General features: G+C 40.4%; 1 long non-coding RNA gene across 2 annotated transcripts in view; it reads left to right on the plus strand.

Moving 5' to 3' along the window:
* Positions 1 to 8,506: 8,506 nt before the first annotated feature.
* LOC145394414 (uncharacterized) overlaps positions 8,507 to 20,398 on the plus strand; it is a 28,046-nt gene continuing 16,154 nt past the window's right edge. For both annotated transcript variants that reach the window (XR_013896415.1, XR_013896416.1), the window contains exon 1: positions 8,507 to 8,555. This is a non-coding gene — a long non-coding RNA (uncharacterized LOC145394414). The remainder of the gene's footprint in view (positions 8,556 to 20,398) is intronic.

A 20,398-nucleotide genomic window follows, 5' to 3' on the forward strand; every position in this document is an offset into this window, starting at 1 on the left:
TTCTACAGAATGGTCAGTTGTGTACAGTAATATCACTTCACTTTAATTCCTTTATGCCCTATTTTAGTGTATTCATGCTGTTGCCACATGGTTTTAATTAACTTAGGAAAGGACTTTCATATTGACGGAGCCTACAGGGGCTGTATCTAACACCCAGGTTTAAAAAATTGTCTTATTCTGGGGGAAAAAAAAAATTGTCAGGAGATGGCAAGAATAAAATGAAACAGACATCCCCATACTCAGTTGGTTAATTACCAGCAGTTGAACAGTTATGGTATGAGACTTTGATGCAGTATACTGTGAAGTTTATTGGTCTTCAAAATTTGCAATATTGACTCGTAAAGGTCATTGGTCGTTGTCTGATTATTTCTGATAATGGAGAGGAGGGATATTTATGTTTGCATCTGTATAGTATATAACATAGATATGAGAATCCTCAGGTTTATATTGACAAATTGACACAACACAGTAATCATAAAGTATTATGTAAATAAACTTTGACATTGCCTTATGCTAAGTATGTAGCTGACTACAGTATCTATCATTACCTCATCTTTAAGTTGGGTTTTACTTTGATTTGATATTTTTGTTTGATTAATACAGTATGCAGGTACCAAATATGTTAAGGGTATCATACCATACTCACTGGACCAGCTGACCAAAAACACTTAGGATTGGCCAACATAAGTTGAGTAAATGGGTGCAGGGAGTGGAAAGCTTTCAAATGATAACATTTTAAACATTGTGATCAAGCTCAATATTCTTTGTTGCTGAGAGTACTTTTATAAATTAGTTCTTACTTCTTTGCTTCTTCTTTACTTCTTTATGTCTCAAATTTGCAAATTATTTATAGATATAAGGTGGATACTCATTGTATAAGTACTTTTTTTTTTTCCAAATACAGTAAGACCTCATTATAACGGACTAACTGGAGCCCAAGCCATTCCAAAAAATGCAAAATTCCGATAAAAGTGACATCCGGACTTTTTCGATGTATCAGACATTAGTCCGGATCGCATGAACGGTTTTTAAACTGTTTTGACTACCATTGCGATACTGTACTGTGTTATAACTTCACTACAATAATCAAATGGTATAAAATAAATATAATAATTCTGTACTGTATGCTGATAAACATGTCTTTTATTTACCTTATTGAGGTGAACATTGCTGAAGTGAGCAGGCAGTCCGGACAGCTTCTGGCTTTATCGGACTTTTTCTGGTATACAGGAATTTAGTTCAGTAGCTCCTCAAGTCCGATAAAAGCAAATTCTGGTCTATTGAAATCCGTTATATCGAGGTTTTACAGTAAGCAAAAAACCTGCATATCCATAGGAGAGTAATTTTTCTGGGTAATTATGTATCAAAGAATAACCAACCACAACTTTCAAGAGATATATAAACTCAGTGAGTATGGTATACTTCATGTACAGCCAGAGTTTATAACAAAATCTGATGTTGAAAAAATGTTAAGGAATCAAAATAGGTTATGTAATCAGTGTAGCTAGTACAAGAGCATACAAGTAACAGTTGAAAAAAGAGCAGGAAGCTTGGACATCGGGCCGTGAGTATGTGTTCTTGTTGGCTAGGGACGCTCCCTAACGCCTCTTTCTAACCATTTGATTTCTGTATATGACACATTGGTATTGTTTAGTATGTTATATGCTAGGCGGTCCATGTACAGTATAACACTTCATTTCCATTCCGCCAGGCAGTTTACTGTGAGTTGTGGGGACACCTTAATCGCCGTTATCTGTATCTACCCAGCATCATTTATTCATTTCCTACTCAAACTGCTACAGCCACATGCACAGTATCTGACTGAACTATCCCCGTAACACACTAGATATGGTCATGTGAGTTTCTAGTGGAGCACACTTTACAAGTCACCTTATATAGCCTAGATAAATTCCAGCAACAATAATATTGTGAGTGATGAAGCCAGTAGAGTATTATCCACTTAAGCCTCTGCAATGTTGTATGTAAACTGTATTGGTATTAAACTGATACCAGCAGCATACAAGAGAAAAGTAATGTTCATAGATGGTTTACTGTCATTTGACAGAAAAACAAGAAAATGCTGCCTGTCCATACCAAATGCCAAGTTAGTATAGGAGATGGGTGGTAAAATATGTTACCAGCTCAAGCTATGACAAAATGCTTTGGAAATGATGTATGGATTTTATGTCATCTTATTCTGCCATGAAATAACAGGATAGGTTTAAAGGGAATGCAGATCCCTGTTAGGTACAATGAAACTGACTAGTACGACAAATAAATCATCAAGGAAAATGTAGTAGAAAACCCACCAAACTGATGAGAATATCACCCACAGTCCTCCTGGTTGGAAAGGTCTCTAAACACCTCTCGCTCATCCATTTATTTGTGAATATTGCAGGTTAACGAAGGCAAAACTCAAATTCACAAGCCATTCCCTTTGCCATTTCTGAAGTGGAAATTCACTACTTTGCCACTTGACAACCTCCCACCTTATTCATAGATCCACTAAAAAATCTGTAAAACTCAAATACAGTACAAACTCCCAAATCTAAAGTGCTTTTTTTTTCCAAAGGCTTTCTTTAAATTGGAATATTTTGGAAAGTAGAATCATAATGAAAAATGAGAAAATCATGTAAAAAGTGGCCTGCAGTACCATGAACAGCAAATGCAATGAAGAACCATGTACAGTATTAGTATTACTGTATGTTGTGTTATTAAAGTAATAGCTATAGAAATAAACTTTGCCTTCAGATATGCACTGATTGTGTGAAAGCTGATGTGAAAAAATGTTTAGGAAAGTGGAGGTTTTGGGAAATCAGGTGTTTAGATTTAGGAGGTTGTAATGTACAGGGGTTGTATTTGTACACTGCTTGGTCTGAGACATGTAATATTTGTGAACTCTGAGTCTGTATTTATGACTGACAAGATTTGTTATGATTCTGTACGGTACTGAATTACTTAAGAATTTTTAAAATATTTAAACCCATAATTATAATAAGAGCTGGATGTAGTAAGAAATGATGGAACTACCTATTCATCATCGTCATCTGGACCTCTTTCCCACCTTAGGGCAGGGTGAGGAGTAGCAACATCCAGACAGCTGTTAATTTTAAAAATGGTGAAGTGTACAGCATTTATATTTGTACAGCTGACAGGAGAAATATAGAATGGAAGAATAATACCCAAATACTGATACTGTTTCTCTAATCTGTTGAGGTGTCATGTTTATGTCTTTGTACTGTTGTCTGTTAATTGGAATATATTTATATGAATCTAAAACACTTGCAGTAAATAAAAAGCTTTCTTTTATTTTTCCTTTGAAGCTAGTGTACATTTATGAGAAAGCTATGAGATGGGGGTCAGGAATGTGAGGACTTGAATGGTGAGTGAATGAGAGTGAGACATATAATTGGGCAGTCTGTTGAGCTGTTTGCCCTCCATTAGCTTTTTTGCTTCTATTTTTCTTGCTTTCTGGACCTTACCTTACCACATTTGGGTATAAAAAAAAATTAAAAAAAGATGATTATGATGTGTGAGAAAGTGAGGTATGGAAGCTGATGAGGCAGGGGGACTATTGCTCATTTTACTCTAACTTAACCTAAAATTGCCAGTTCTCTATCTTGAATATGAGTACTGTACTGAGTTATAGCAATAGATTTACACTAGAACGTGGTGCAAGTCAGGAAGGAGTGATGCGGAAAGGATAAAGAGCTGTAGCATTGTCTTTTCTGGTGCTGAGCTACATGAACTAAGCTGCAAAAGGGCAAAAATCTGGGCCAAATTAGAGGGACAAGAGTATAGTAAGTGTATGAGAAGTGTATTAGTATAGAGAAACACCAAAGGAGTGATGGTTAGGCTAGTGAGCCAGGATTCCCAGGTCTTGAATGTTGTATGAATGAATGTGTGGCCCATTTTACAAGGTGTGCTGTTGATGGTCCTTTTTGTTTGTTTTCTCATTTATAATGGCTCCAACATGCATGCATCAGCCTTGAATACCTAATGCTGACTCTCATTTCTGCTCAGTCTCTAGTAGCTTCTCTAATCAGTTTCTTAATCCCAAGGACACACTGTATAACCTTGTCCCCAAGTCTTTTTTTGGTCTCCCTCTCTCAATTCCACCCTGAATTGTCAAACCTCTCACCCTCTGCACCATTTGTCGTCCTCCATCCCTCACATTTGTAGATCCTACTTCCACATTCTAACTGGAAAAGAGGTCAGGATGGTAATAATAATGATGGTGATTCAGATAGAAAAATTCACTCAGAGCATCTGGATGGTGAACAGAGTGAATCTTTCTGTTTGAATGTTGGATTGAAACAGCGATATGTCATCTCGCCATGGTTGTTCAGTCTATAAAAGGATGGGATTATAAAAAGGATACAAGGTATGGCAATGGATGTTGGAGCAGCCCTAATGACAGAGGGCAGCATTTGGAAACTTCCTGTATTGTTGTTTGCAGATGATACTGTATTGGTAACTGAAGAAGAAGGGAAACTGCAATGCATGGTGATTGAGTTTAGGAGAGTGTGTAAGAAATGGAATATAGAGGTGAATATAAGGAAGAGTAAAGCTGTGGTCTTTGACAGAAATGAAGTCACTAAATGCACAGTGAGGCTGGATGGTGAGGAAATGGAAAATGCGAGTGCATGTAAGTATTTGGGTAGTGTGATGTGAAAGGATGGAAGTTTAGAGGATGAAATGCTTGAAAGGGTTCAAGTTGCTGGTTCTTTGAAAGCAGTGGTAAAAAATAGGGAAGTGAGCATGGAAGTAAAAAAGTTGCCACATGGTAGGCCTATTATTGTGATGCCAACTCTAACATATGGAAGCGAAGCTTGGATCTTGTTGAAAGGACACAAGTCAAGAGTAAAAGCTGTAAAAATGAGTTATATTAGAGGAGCATGTGAAGATAAATGGAGAGGCAGATTAACAAATGAGGAAGTAAAGGAGTATTGTGCTGCAGATGTGGATGTGATAGAAAGCATTAGAAGAAATACTGCACATTGAAGTGGTTTGGCCATGTGGTCTTTAGTGGAATACCACATGGCCAAATAAATCATCAAGGAAAAGGGAAAGAAGATATATGTGGCCTTCATGGATTTGGAGAAAGTGTATGACAGGGTGGATAGACAAGGAATGTGGAAAATATTAAGAATATATGGAGTATATGGAAAGATGTTGAATGCCATGAAGAGCATGTATGAGGGCGTGAAGGCTGCAGTGTGTCTGGATAGTTAACTGAGTGAATTTTTCTACCTGAATGTTGGATTGAAAGAAGAATGTGTCATGTCTCCATGGTTGTTCAATCTGTATATGGGTGGGGTTATAAAAGAGATACAACGTAAGGCAGCGGATGTTGAAGCGGCTCTAATGAAAGAGGGCAGCGTTTGGAAACTTCTTGTACTGTTGTTTGCAAATGATACTGTATTGTTAAGTGAAGATGAAGGAGAACCGCAAGGCTTGGTGAATGAGTTTGGGAGTGTGTGTATGATACAGAATGTAAAAGTGGATGTACGAAGAGTAAAGTTATGGTCTTCAAGAGAAATGAAGTCACTGAGTGAAGTTGGATGACGAGGAAATGGAAAGTGTAAGTGCATTTAAATACTTGGGTAATGTGATGAGTAAAGATGGAAGTTTGGAGGATGAAATGCTTGAAAGGGGTATAACAAGGAAGAAAGGTTGCTGTTCCTTGAAAGCAATGATAAGAAATAGGGACGTGAGCATAGAAGTAAAAAAGTCGCTGCACGATAGTATTGTGATACCAACTCTGACATATGGAACTGAATCTTGGACCCTGTTGGAAGGACACAAGTCAAGAGTGAGAGCAGTGGAAATGAGTAATTTGAGAGAAGCATGTGGAGTTACTTGGAGAGACAGACTGACAAATGAGGGAGTGAAGGAGTGTTGTGGTGTGGATGTGATACAGAGCATTAGGAGAAACACATTAAGGTGGTTTGGCCATGTGAAGCAGATGAAGAGCGAGAGACTAATGAGAAGAGTGTGAGTGGGGTGGAGAGGGAGAGAGGGAGGGGGAGGTTGAGGATGAGATGGAGGGATGGAATGGGGAGGCAGTGAAATGGCGGGAGACAGAGAGACATGGAGGCAATTTGTTTGTGGCCACCCCTTACAGGATTAAGGTGTCTGGCAATAGATAGATAGATAGGTTTGGCCATGTAATTCACCGGGTCGGTCAGGATCACTTGATGGTCGTGATCGTCAGCTTTTTACCCTCCCGGAAGGGAGCTGAGAGCTCATATAGTCCGATCTAAGGGCAAGGCTGTGACCTTCACACACGCACACACCCATCCCCTTGCTCAAGGGGGACAGTAACCACCCACTTCGTCAGTGAAACTTTTCGCAACCTGAGCAAGGCGCGAACTCCCGTCCACCAGTTGGCAAACAAGAGCGTTACCACTGCACCAGTGAGCGGTGTGGAGAGGATGGAGAGCGAGAGACTAATGATGAGAGTGTATGTAAGTGAGGTGCGGGGGAGAGGGAGGGGGAGACCGAGGATGAGATGGAGGGATGGAGTGGAGAGGTACTGTAAATGAGAGAGGGGGATGTGAGCTGGGTCGAGGGCAGTGGAATGGCTGGGGACAGGGCGACATGGAGGCAAGTTTGTGGCCACTTCTTACAGGATTAAGGCATCTAGCTATAGATAGATAGATACTGTAGATAGATTTTTTTTTTCTGTTTTTTGGAAAGATTTAGGAAGTGGAGAGATGGCATGTAGCACAAGGGCTGAAGAGTAAATGCAGATAAAACAAAGATGGTGGTATCTTGGGCAGGTGGCGGTATTGTCAAAGAAGAGGGAGAGTGGCCATGTGCGGTTTGCCACAAGGGCGTGGGAAGTACAGTAATTCCATCTTGTGCAGTGTTTGTGATAAGTGTGTGCATAAGCGATGTTGTGGTATTAGAGGCAGACTGTGAGATAATGCTGATTTCATGTGTGTAGTATGTTAGGGAGAGCATGTGGAGATTGTCAGGCATGAAAGGACTGATCTTGCTGGTGAGTCTCAAATGTGTGGAAGAGTTTTGTTATTTGGGAGATATGGTATGTGCTGGAGGTGGGGCTGGAGTTAGCTCTGTGGCTGGAGTGAGGAGTGGTTGGAAGAAGTTTAGGGAACTGTTGCCTCTCCTGACATTGAGAGGGCTCTCCCTCTCTGCTAAGGGATCTTTGTATGTGGCATGTGTTAGGAATGTAATGCTGTATGGTAGTGAGACATGGGCAGTAAAAGAGTGCATCCATGAGTGCTAGACCTGGGAGGGCTAGGTTTATGATGGAAGAGTTAAGAGGTAGGATGTGACTGGAGGATATTGGTGCTGTGATAAGGAGAGGTAGACTGAGATGGTTTGGGCATGTGAAGAAGATAGGGGATGACAGTAGGGTGCAGAAAGTGAGAAGTGTTAATGTTAGGAGTAGGGATGTGAGAGGCAGATTGAAAAAGACCTGAGACGAGGTCACTGAGTGTGACCTCAGGTATAAGGGACTGAATAGGGAGGCTGCCAGAGATCGAGCAGCATGGAGAGTCACCATTAGGTGACCAAGGCCAGTGCATGCAAACATGTCAGAGCCTTTAAAAATGAAACAAAATGAAACTTTTCCTATCTGCCTTTCTATCTGATTATCTGTTCATGATGTCATATCTTGTCATTCATCTGATTTGCTTTGTTTATCCTCTATAACCAACTCCATAATGAAGAATTTTATATCCTTATGCTTGGTTAGTCTGAAATGCGTTGGCACTGCACAATGTGGGAATGAATGCTAACTTAAAAGAATGCATGAATGAAACGAATATTTTGTCCATGTTATCTAGTATTTTCACCTGATTATTTCCCTCATTTGTGAAGCCCACAAATTATCCTTTTGGCATGTGGCCATTTTGATATCAACTGAATTCTGAACCAGTACTAGGGCCAACAGTGTAAGCAGAACAGGGATGGGTCTAGGAGGCGATAACTAATTACATATAAATGGTTAAACAGGAGACCAATCTGACATTGTGACTAAAATGTTGAAGGCCAGTGATCAGCAGGAAATGAACGGTAAGTACAATAGTGTAATGCCTAGAGATGGATTCCAGCTGACTAGAAAAGCAACAGAGACAGCTGAATACCACCCTGCAGTGCTTACTTATTATAGGTAACTTTAGTGTACCTACCAATATAATACTGTAGCACATCACACTGCATATATGGATATGTATCATTAATGAGAGATTGATGCATGCGACACTCACTGTTGCCTCGGGGAGAAATGCTATCGCCGAGGGAAAGTTTATGTGTCTCTCACCCTGTCAACGTCACTTGAATTTCCCGCTTCTTTCACAACCTCAAGTAACGCATTAGAATTACCAATGTTCCATAACACAATTAAGCAAAAAAAAAACGCGAAAGTAATTCCAAAATAAAAATCTTTATAAATGAATCCAATATAAACACAAATGAATGATATAAAAGAACCATAAATAAAGTTGAGGCGAGAGCACAGCTACTCATGATGATCCTCGGTTCGTCTCCTCGTGTCTCTCGGTTGCCGGACTCCGACGGGGAAGGTACAACGTCCTGTCTTTCCTTTGGGGGGGGGGGGTGTTAATTTCTCGCTAAATCTGTGACTTCCCGTTGTGTGTAGTTGTTGACAATCTTTTTAAGGTAGCCCTCTTTTACATCTCTGTATGAAGTAGATGACATTTTTATGTAATTATGGAGAGGAAGTATAAGTTGTTCCTCCGTAGGGGGCGTGTGTGTGTGTGTGTGTGAATTTAGACAGGTGTTTGAGGCGTGCATTTAGTAGGTATATCATAATGCAATGTGTAATGGAGTGAGGCACAGTAAAATAATGATAGCCATTGCCATGTTGATTCCGTATCTTATTGATATCGAAGACATCATTTTGAGTTTGTTGTTGCTGGCGCACTCTTCTATCCAGGGGTTCTGTTTTACAACAGATGGCGTTTTTTCATTCATTCATTCATTGCCAGACGCCATGTATCCCAGACGGGGTGGCCAAGGGCTTAGAGTTAATTGTTTTACAGGGAGGGGCACTAATCCTCCACCAACCCCACTTGACACGCGTTTTTTCTTTTTATTTATTTATTTTTGTCCCTTATCTACTTCAATTGTTCCTTTCTCATGCTTAGTATTATACTCCTTCGTTTTAGTATTTTTTCTACAGTTTCTGCCACTTTAACTAAATCGATTACTTGAATTGTTCCATTTATTGTTTCACTATTATGTACTCCGTTATGCCTTCATATGCCTTATAATGAAACAGATGAAGTTGCGTTTCTTCTTCCTCCTTGCATAACTCACACAGTAAATTTTGTTCATTTTTATTTTTGTAGTTTACCTTAATATCAAGCATTCTCGTTGTTAGCATAAATATAACTTTTGCTTTTTCAAAATTCAGCTTCTCTAAATACCTGTATTCTATTTCCTGTTCTGCTGCTGCTTTAGTTTTGTTTCCTCGTCTCATTTCGGCTATGATTTCTTCTCCATTCTTTTCTTGTACCTTACTACTTATCATTTTTTTTTCCCCTCATTTTGTACCATTTTTGTTATATTTTCTGTAATATTATATAGCCTTTTCAGGTCTTGTATTTTTTTCGTATTCTCCCTCATTTTCCTCACTAAGCCGTTTCATTTGTACTTCCATTGCATCCTCATTTCTGTAGTTTAGCTCTATGTAATATTCTAACTTTCTTGTATTTATCTTATGTTCCATTTTCATTGATTTTGTTTCATGCAGTAGGGCACATTTAGGTGTCGTTCTTGGTAATTTGAATAGTTTTGTTAAATACTTTGTTTGGATGTTATTAACCTCTTTTCTTTCTTTTTCTTTTAACTATTTCCAAGTTTTATCGGCCTTGCTCCTCCAATCAGGCTGTTGGTTCTGTTTTGAGTACTGGAAGCTTACAGAACTTAAGAAGGCTCCTTCAACAGATTTCTTGAGTCCTTGCACACACCAAAGGCTTGGCTTGGCTTTTGTGCCGTGTTACCCAAACATACACTTGCTCATGCAGTCTTATCTTCGGTGTGTTTGCTACTGGTTGTAATTTTACCGTTGCTGCGTCTGCTTCATTAGGTGTTATATTTTCTTCCTTTGCCAAATTAAACACCTATCCAAGGGCTGGACTTTTCCGTTTGGTTACTTGGGTGCTAAGGGGTCATGTATATAAAAGTCTTACTAGTTTATATTCTTGCACGTGTGGGCTTCTAAACTGCAGTTCGAAAATCCCCCAAGCTGCCTATAATAGCTCTGGAGTAGCAAGAGGTATCAATAAATTAATGAAATGGCCATATTGTAGTTTTTGATAGCCTAACACACAACTTGGAGATCCAAAGATGTGCATGGAACATTATCTTATTTTTTGATGACTCCAGATTTCTGTGGAACGAAGTGATTAGGACACATTTATTTTCATGGGTAAATATATGCTGTATAATAGAAGGTCCTTCCCAAATCAGTTCTTGCTTAGTCACCATGACTCCCCGTTGAAGAGCTACACAGCATTAGGTCTGGTGTCTCTGACAATCTGTATTATTTTTATTTTTGGGGTGGTTAATAAACGTTTGATGCGAAATGTTTCCACCGTTTGTTTTTAGCTATGTACCACTGTCAACTAGGTTGTTTTGTTGGTAGATGTATGCTTTGTATGAGACAGTAGGACTTGACCAATTAAAATCATATTCTTCCTGCTTGTTTTATGTATTTTTGTGAGTATCAGGTGGTAAATTACCTATTCCTGCTGAAAGTTTTCCCACTTTTTATCATGTTACTTAAGCCGTACCAACAGTGTTACGGTGTAATGGAGGAATCTTTGTACTGAGAGGTGGATTGTGTTTCCCAACTTCCCAACTGGGTGCTTGGGTCAATTTTTGGCACTTCGCTCAATTCAGGAAATCTGACATGACCATGTTGTAGACCACGTTATTTTGAAAATATTCTACTATAGATTTGTTTTCGGAAATGTATGACGTGAAAATCCTATATTTAATTACCTCGGGTCTTTTCCAGCTTCTGCAAGTAGCTGGCCATATCTAACTTTCCGAATGCTCATTTTTCACATATGAAAGCTGGCTATCAAATGCAAGTGAGGTTTGGTTGGATGAGGTTAGGTTTGGTTAAAGCGTTAAATATTCCCATTGCTTTGACACGAGATATCTGGTACACTTGGTCCAGTTGGAGCAATGGTCGGTAAATAACTCGGGCAGTTGGTGAAACCGTTGGCAAACATTGCTGCAGGTGATCTGGGTGCAACCTTAACTACCCAAAAGTGGGTAGATTTTTCCTTGGGTAGGCTATCTATTCTATTTATTGCCAGACGCCACAATCCCGTTGACTCTTGAGTTATTTGTTTTACAGGGAGGGGCACTAACCCTCCACCAACCCACTTGACACACAGGGAGCACGCATGGTTTGGTTATATGGTTACCACCCAGCGTTGTAAATGGTTTCTTGGCTTACAGGAAAGCATTTGGCCTGTCACTACCTGATCTCCAAAATGAGTTATTTCTGGGGAGGAAAAAATGATGCTCAAATTCACATCAAATCACACTAAACTTGACCAGAAAAGATATTTTTTGTCAAAATCAAGTGATGTAAATTACTGAAAATTGACGATGCTTGGTTAGATTTGGTTAGGTTAAATTAAATTATTAGGTGCAGTTGTTTGTTAGGTGTTGCTAACATTTAGGACAGTCTCCTCTACCACTATGCATGTCTGTCTATCTATCTATTGCCAGACGCCTCAGTCCCATTCAGGGTGGCCACAAACAAATCACCTCCACGTCGCCCTGTCCCCCGCCATTTCACTGCCCCACTCCCAACTCACCCCCCTCTCTAATATACCTCTCCACCCCATCCCTCCATCACATCCTCGGCCTCCCCCTCCCTCTTCCCCCCTCCACCTCACTCACATACTGTACTCTCTTCGTCAGTCTTTCACCCTCCATCCTCTCCACATGGCCAAACCACCACAGTGTATTCCTCCTAACGCTTCCTATCACATCCACATCCACACCACAACGCTCCTTTATATCCTCATTTGTCAGCCTGCCTCTCTATGCGACTCCACAGGCTCCTCTTAACTCATTTCCACTGCTCTCACTCTCGACTTGTGTCCTTCCAGCAACGTCCAAGCTTCACTTCCATACGTTAGAGTTGGTATCACAATACTGTCATGTAGTAACTTTTTCACTTTCATGCTCACTTCCCTACTTATCATCACTGCTTTCAAGGAACCAGCAACCTTTCTTCCCTGCTGCACCATTTCAAGCACTTCACCCTCCAAACCTCCATCCTTACGGTACTCATCACGCTACCCAAATACTTAAATGTACTCACATTTTCCAATTCCTCACCATCCAACCTCGCTGTACATTCATTGACTTCACCTCTCTCAAAGACCATCACTTTACTCTTCCCTACATTCACCTTTAGATTCTGTTTCTTACACACTCTCCCAAACTCATCCACCAAACCTTGCAGCTCTCCATCTTCACTCAACAACACAGTATCATCTGCAAACAACAGTACAGGGAGTTTCCAAGCACTACCCTCTCTCACCAGGGCCACTCCAACATCCACTACCCTACCTTGTACCTCTTTTATTACCCCATCCATGTACAGATTGAACAACCATTGAGACATGACACATCCCTGTTTCAACCCAACCTTCAAAGAGAAAAATTCAGTTCACCATCCGCACACACTGCAGCCTTAGCACCATCATACATACTCTTCACAGCATTCAGCAACTTCCCATCCACTCCATATATTCTTAATACTTTCCACAATCCTTGTCTATCCACCCTGTCATATGCTTTCTCCAAATCCATGAAAGCTGCATACATACTGTAATCTTTATTTGGGGCAGTAGAAGCACCTTACCAAATTGTTTCTTCCTGATAGTCTAATATTTTTCTTATTTCTGGGGTGGTATGGTAAATAGTTTAATTAATATTTGTTTCCCCTGTTGTTTACCTTTTCATGATAATTAATATTTGTTTCCCCTGTTGTTTACCTTTTCATGATAATTAATATTTGTTTCCCCTGTTGTTTACCTTTTCATGATGTTAGGTCTTGTTAAGCTTGATCCATGTTGGCATTTTTATAATGAATATCAGTGAATTACTCATTGCAGTGCCATTTTAAACCAGTGACTGTTGATCAGGCTATATTTTGTAAATGGAAAGTATTGCCAGAAGGGAGAGTTTTAGAATTTGATTGAAAAATAAAACCATACTAATCTGGATGATGTCCTTTTTTAAAAGTTAGCTGATACCTCACGTACTGCAACCAGGCCATTTTATTTAGCTTGGGAGAAGTTTCTCTTATCAGTGGAATATATTCAAAATATATATCTCCATACCAAAAGGTCCATTTCAAGGAGAATGTTGGGTAGCAGTATGATTAAAATGATAAATTAACATACAAGAGAATTTATAGGTGTAATAGGTAAAGTAAAATCTGTTGATGTTAGGAAGCCTCCTGAGAATACAGCATGGATTAATGTTTAAATTAACCTGTCCTGTTGCTTTCCTTTTGACCAGGTGTTTCTGATGTGTTTAATGTTTGGAATGTTTACAAGAATATTATCTATAAGCCTAAAGGATTGAGTTCTACCAGTCTCTGGGCATGAGGGTGGGAAGAACTTTTCCCGGGCCTCTAATCAGGACTGGCAGAGTGATGCCAGGATAATCGCTGACTGAGGCACAATCCTCTGATCAGTTTCATACCATGGCCACATTTTGAAAATATATAAAAAAGTATAGGCTACCATATTGGTTTTAATTCTCTCTCTCTCTCTCTCTCTACGTTAAACACAATAAAACTTAATGTATTTTCATAGGAACATGTCAACTCGTCTCCGAAATAGCCTACCCAACTCCACCGTTATCCTCTTTCACAACAGCACAATCCAACCCTCAATACTTGCAAAATATCTAGATTCAGCATCGATTGCTATATGACCTATGATAAACACAAATGAAGTAACAAAAAAAAGCCATGGGAGCCTTGATGTTTGTAAATACTGTAGAATAAAACATAACTATGATGGAGCAACTCGCCTAATAATTGTACAGTCTGTAGTCCTTAAATATCTTAGTTACTGCAACATATAGGGTACCACAAATTGCTCCCTCATATCAAAGATAAAAAGCTACCGAACTTCACCATAAAGGTTGCAGATGGAAGGGCCAAGAAGTTCAATCTTGTAACTATTTTCAGTGTATTTAAATGGTTAAACATAAAGGAACAAATCACCCTGAATCAAGCTATTAACTATTTAAAGTAACCAACCAATACACTAATGACATCCCATCTCTGTCATCTGTACGTTTTATGACTGACAGCATTACCAGACAGATAAACAACCTCTCTGTCCCCAAGACAAACACTGACACAAGTGTTGTTGTTCTCTATAATTGGTCCAAAATTATGGAACCTATTGCCACCACCCATTACAGGGGCCGGTAGTCTAGTCATTCAGATATAAGCTAAAGAAACACTTCTATCTGTTTATTGCCAGATGCCATAATCCCATAAGGGGTGGCCATTTGACTTTGGGTTATTTGTTAAATGGGAAGGGGCACCAACCCACTTGCTGACACATAGGGAGCACGTATGGCTTGGTTATGTGGTTACCACCCAGCATTGTAAATAGTTTCTTGGCTTACACGAAACCATTTGGCTTGTCACTCAATGGAAAACCACCTGTAAAGGAAAGAAAAGCAATAAGAAGTGACAGGAAAGTTGAGAGAAATAGAAGGAAAGGAGGGCAGACACAGAAAAAGAATGATAAAGGCTAAGGAAGAAGTAGGCAGCACTACATCAAGTGAGTGGATGATGGTTGCCACCACCTACCACTAAAGAAACTATCTATCTGTCGCCAGATGCCTCAATCCTGTTTGGGGTGGCCACAAACAAAACGTCACCCTGTCCCCCGCCATTTCACTGCCCTGCTCCCAACTCGCACCCCCCTTTCTCATATACCTCTCCATCTCATCCTCGGCCTCCCCCTCCATCTCACTCCCATACACTCCCTTTGTCAGTCTTTCACCCTCCATCCTCTCCACATGGCCAAACCACCTCAGTGTGTTCCTCATAACACTTCCTATCGCATCCACATCCACACCACAATGCTCCTTTATATCCTCATTCGTCAGCCTGTCTCCATGTGACTCCACAGGCTCCTCTTAAATAACTCATTTCCACTGCTCTCACTTTTGACTTGTCTTTCCAACAACGTCCAAGCTTCACTTCCATAAGTTAGAGTTGGTATCACAATACTGTCATGTAGTAACTTTTTCACTTCCATGCTCACTTCCCTGTTTCTTATCACTGCTTTCAAAGAACTATCAACCTTTCTTCCCGGCTGTACCCTTTCAAGCACTTCACCCTCCGAACCTCCATCCTTACTCATCACACTTCCCAAATACTTAAACGTACTCACATTTTCCAATTTCTTACCATCCAATCTCACTGTACATTCACTGACTTCACTTTTCTCAAAGACCATCACTTTACTCTTCCCTACATTCACCTTTAGATTCCGTTTCGTGCACACTTTTCCAGACTCATCCACCAAGCCTTGCAGCTCCCCTTTGTCTTCACTCAACAACACAGTATCATCTGCAAACAATACAGGGAGTTTCCAAACACTATCCTCTCTCACCAGGGTCACTCCAACATCCACTACCCTACCTTGTACTATTGTGGTCTGGAGTTCTTAGCCACCCTCATCCAGCCAACCCGTGTATGTGGCAGCGTCGCATTCACGAACACAGAAGTTGCCTTCGATGCATTTGTCGAAAAATAGCCCTTCAGCTTTGGGCTTATACTAATGGATAGAGCAAGAGTAATATTTACACTGAAGGTTTGACTCTGATATCACGAATATATCATACTGATTATTTAATACTGTAACTTGTTTCTCGTATAGAGCCAAGCAAGTGATAAATATGTATATTTGGTTCCACTCCATGACTTCCTGTAGGTTTGAACCAGCGAACACAGAGTGAACAAGTTCGAAACATTTATTTGTTAACAGGAGAGAGAGTAGCGGGTGCCTATGAATTTTAGAGGAATGAGGTGGAGAAATGAGGTGCTCAGCACAGTTAAACAGGAATTTTTCCTTTCGTTTCGGTTGGCTTTATATGACTAAATGAAGGTAAATTATGAAATATAATAACTGGATGATGAAGTGGTAATAGGGTCTGGCTAATGGTTGTTTGGTCCAAGGTGTGCAGAGGTAAGGCTAATTCCAGGCAACGGTCGCTGTTAAAAGTTGAATATTTTAGGTCCCACTTATTTTAATTATTCCATGTATGTTTACAGTACGTGTATGCCCCTATGGACCTATTTTCACCCCATGAATATTTTTAGCAATGGACATTTTCACCACTCGGAGCACAATCCTCCATGGATCTATTTTCCTTAATGACTTATTTTCCCACGAACTAGTTTTCCCCGTTGATGTATTTTCTCCCCACGGACCAATTTTTCCGTCGACCTTGAATCTCTCCATGGATACAGGTTTCCTACATGGTCGTATACCCATGGATGTATTTTTCATAAATGAACCTATTTTCCCCATAAACCTGTTATCCGACGTGGTTATATCACCCACTGATGCGTGCAGTTGAAACAGACCTCTTAACCAACAGATGTATTGCACGATGGACCTGTTGTAACCCACTGGATATATATATACCTACTTCAGCATAATTCCAGAATAATATCCCCTGTGGACCAATTTTCCGGACACTAAACCCTTCCCAACTCTGACATTAACTCATATCACCTAGTCCAAGTGGCCTGTTTTCCCACAGTCCGTCCATCCACCTACACACCCACCCATCAACGCACATACCCACAACCTTACTCAATACAGAATGTCTCAAAAGTAGGACGACACAAACCCGTCTCTTGCCTTGTCCTACTATTAGCCCCACCACCCACCCTACTTAAACAATGCACGAACCCCATTCCACCCCACTTAACCAGCCCAACAACCCTTTCCCCTCCCTCTCGCTCACCCACTCCACCTAATCCGCCTGTGAAACAACCAGCCTACACTAACCAATCAACCCACTCAGTCACCAACCGACCAACCCGCATACCATGCTCCACAAGTCAGATGACTCTCAATTCAACACACACACACACAGACGGGGTGGATTTCCTTACACGAAAGATGAGTCTCACTGCTTAACTCAGTCTGTTGGCAGAAAATAGTACTGGGTACTCTTTACAGGGAGTTTGCCAGGCCATAGATAAGGGGCTTCATTCCAGCTACATGCACATGATTTTATGCGATACAAGTAAATAAGGTGCTCAAGCTAAACAGGGAATTTTTCCTTTGGCTGATGAAAGAGTTTAATCCCAGGATAACTTCTCGTCGGACATAAAGAAAGATGTGTTTTATTCTGGGTAATGCCAGTTGACTTTGTCAAATTATTAGGCAGGCCGTGTAACTTCTGTTAAATGCCTTTTGTTCACATTTTTTTCTCTCTGGTGGTTGGCACCTGGAGATTTTTGGCAAACTCATGAGTATTTTTCTCATTAACTGGATATCTCTCTCTGGACAGAGAGGCAAATTACTTTCTTAAGCACAGTTTTTTTTGTTAAACCAACAGCATTTATCTCCTAATTCATTACTTCAACGAAAGCAATCCTAAAAAAAATTATCACAAAGCAATGCAAGTTCTAGTGACTGATGGAAGGAATAATCACACTGGCCTGTTTTCAATGGATCACAGAAATCCATGGTTTCTCATCCCTTGCATTTCCCTGTGCCAGTCTGCCTCCACCTCATTATTCCAAAATTCACATGCGCCCACCATACACGCTCTCTCTCTCTCTCTCTCTTCTGTTAACGAATGAATGTTTCGAACTTGTTCACTCTGTGTTCACTGGTTCAAACCTATAGGAAGTCTTGGAGTGGAACCAAATATACATATTTGTCATTTGCTTGGCTCTATACGAGAAACAAGTTATTAAATAATCATTATGATATATCCGTATTATCAGTCAAACCTTCAAAGTAAATAGTACTCTTGCTTTATCCATTAGTACAAGCCCAAAGCTGAAGGGATATTTTTCGACAGAAATGCATCAAAGGCAACTTCTGTGCTCGTGAATGCGACGCTGCCACATAAACGAGTTGGCTGGACGAGGGTGGCTAAGAACTCCTGGCCGCAATAGTACAGTACCTCTTTTATTACCCCATCCATTTACAGATTGAACAACCATGGAGACATGACACATCCCTGTTTCAACCCAACCTACAAAGAGAAAAATTCACTTAGTTCACCATCCACACACACTGCAGCCTTAGCACCATCATACATACTCTTCACAGCATTCAACAACTTCCCATGTACTCCATATATTCTTAATACTTTCCACAAGCCTTGTCTATCCACTCTGTAATATGCTTTCTCCAAATCCATGAAAGCTGCATACAACTTCTTTCCCTTCTCTAGAATCTTTTCCACTAAAGATCTAAGAATGAATATCTGATCTACACAACCTCTTCCCTTCCTAAAACCTCCCTGTTCTTCTCCAACTAATTTCTCTCTTCTTTCTCTAACTCTGTCAATAAGTATCCTACCATACACTTTTCCTATTATAGTAAGAAGACAAATGCCCCTATGATTACCACACACTTCTTTTTCCCCTTTCCCTTTGTTCATTCATTCATTCATTGCCAGATGCCATGTATCCCAAACAGGGTGGCCAAGGGCTTAGAGTTAATTGTTTTACAGGGAGGGGCACTAATCCTCCACCAACCCCACTTGACACGTACAAGGGAATAATTATACCTGACTTCCAATCCTCCGGGACTCTACCTTCCTCCCAGGCCAATCTACCCATCTTCCACATCCATTCTACTACAAAATCTCCCCCATGCTTCAGCATTTCACCACACACTCCATCAATTCCTGGGGCTTTCCCCAATTTAACTTTCTTCATTGGTTCCACAACTTCTGTCCTACTGATTTCTTCCTGTCTTCTCACTTCCCTCCTCCTTCCAACCATTCCCCAGCCACTTATACTCGCATTACTTCCGTCCTGTATGTTCAACAATTCCTTAGTGTTCTCTCCATCTGCTCACTTTTTCTCCCTTCTCCACTAGTAATCACCATTTTTATCTTTCACTCCCCTGCTAACCTCACTTCCACCCTGTCTTACTCTTTTCACCTCTTTCCAGAACAATTTCTCAAAGTCCCTCCACTTTACACTCAAATTCCTCATCCACTCTCTTCTTACTCTCTCTCTTACTAAGCTTTTCACCTCCCTATTTCTTTCTACATATAACTCTCTCTTCCGCCTCTCAACTTCTTCCACGCCCCTATTTCTCATCCATTCATTGTATGCTTTCTTCTTTTGTGCCACAGCCTGTCTCACCTCTTCAGTCCACCATGCTGTTCCTTGCACCCCCCTCCGTCTAAAGAAACACTAGACAATAAATAACTACCTGCATTTACATCTATGTATATTTGTGTGTGTTCATGAAACATACTGTTCAAATGTATATTACAAGTATACCCCGAGACATAATACCCGTTGATGCAATACCCCGGCTTAGCAATGGGAGTAGACATACCACCATAACCCACCTAACGATGGCCAAACCCTAGTTTAACAATTGGTATATATTTTTTTTTTTTTTTTTTTTTTTTTTTTTTTAAATAAACTGTCATTAGACTTAGGCCTACATTAATGTGTTTTAGTCATAGGTTGGGTGAACATAATCATTTTGGGATAGGTAACTAAAACGGGTATCACACGGGTACCCGTGAATGTTTTGTGCAGCACAAAATGGACATCCATACCCCATCGCATGGTTGACGTCGACGGCCACCACCACCTTTATCGAGTTCACCCTTCTCGGCTGGGAGGTCACTTCCAACTCCCTAGCAGACGACATGTTTAACAACAACAATGGACGTGAACCTGATTGTTAGTTTTGCAATGGATGTTGCAGTCCCAACCGTGTAGAAAGAGGAGGAAGCCTCTGCAAGAAGACAAAGGAGGGGGAGAAGGAGGACATTCCATCATACTTACCACATTTTGGTATATTTGAAAATTTTCTATAGCAGACAGAAGTCCTGAAAATCATATGATAAAAGATTATACAAAGTTTACTGGCAGTTTTGAATTAATCATAACACCTCATCTGACCACAGAGTTCAGGACAGCAGACGACACACACTACTTGGTCACAGCTACGTGTAAACTCCATAAAGAAGGAGACTACCAAGTTGTGGATGTCCACAAATGAGTCAGGTGGCCTTCCACCCATGGACGTCCATGACCCTCGCGGCGGGGCAAAATTTGGACATTCACGAGTCCCCCGTGTGATAGCCCCTTAAGTGACTTTTTCTA

This window comes from Coenobita brevimanus, chromosome 27 (genome assembly GCF_032717465.1).
Source record: "Coenobita brevimanus isolate Jiangsu-jjx chromosome 27, ASM3271746v2, whole genome shotgun sequence".
Taxonomy (NCBI): Eukaryota; Metazoa; Arthropoda; class Malacostraca; order Decapoda; family Coenobitidae; genus Coenobita; species Coenobita brevimanus.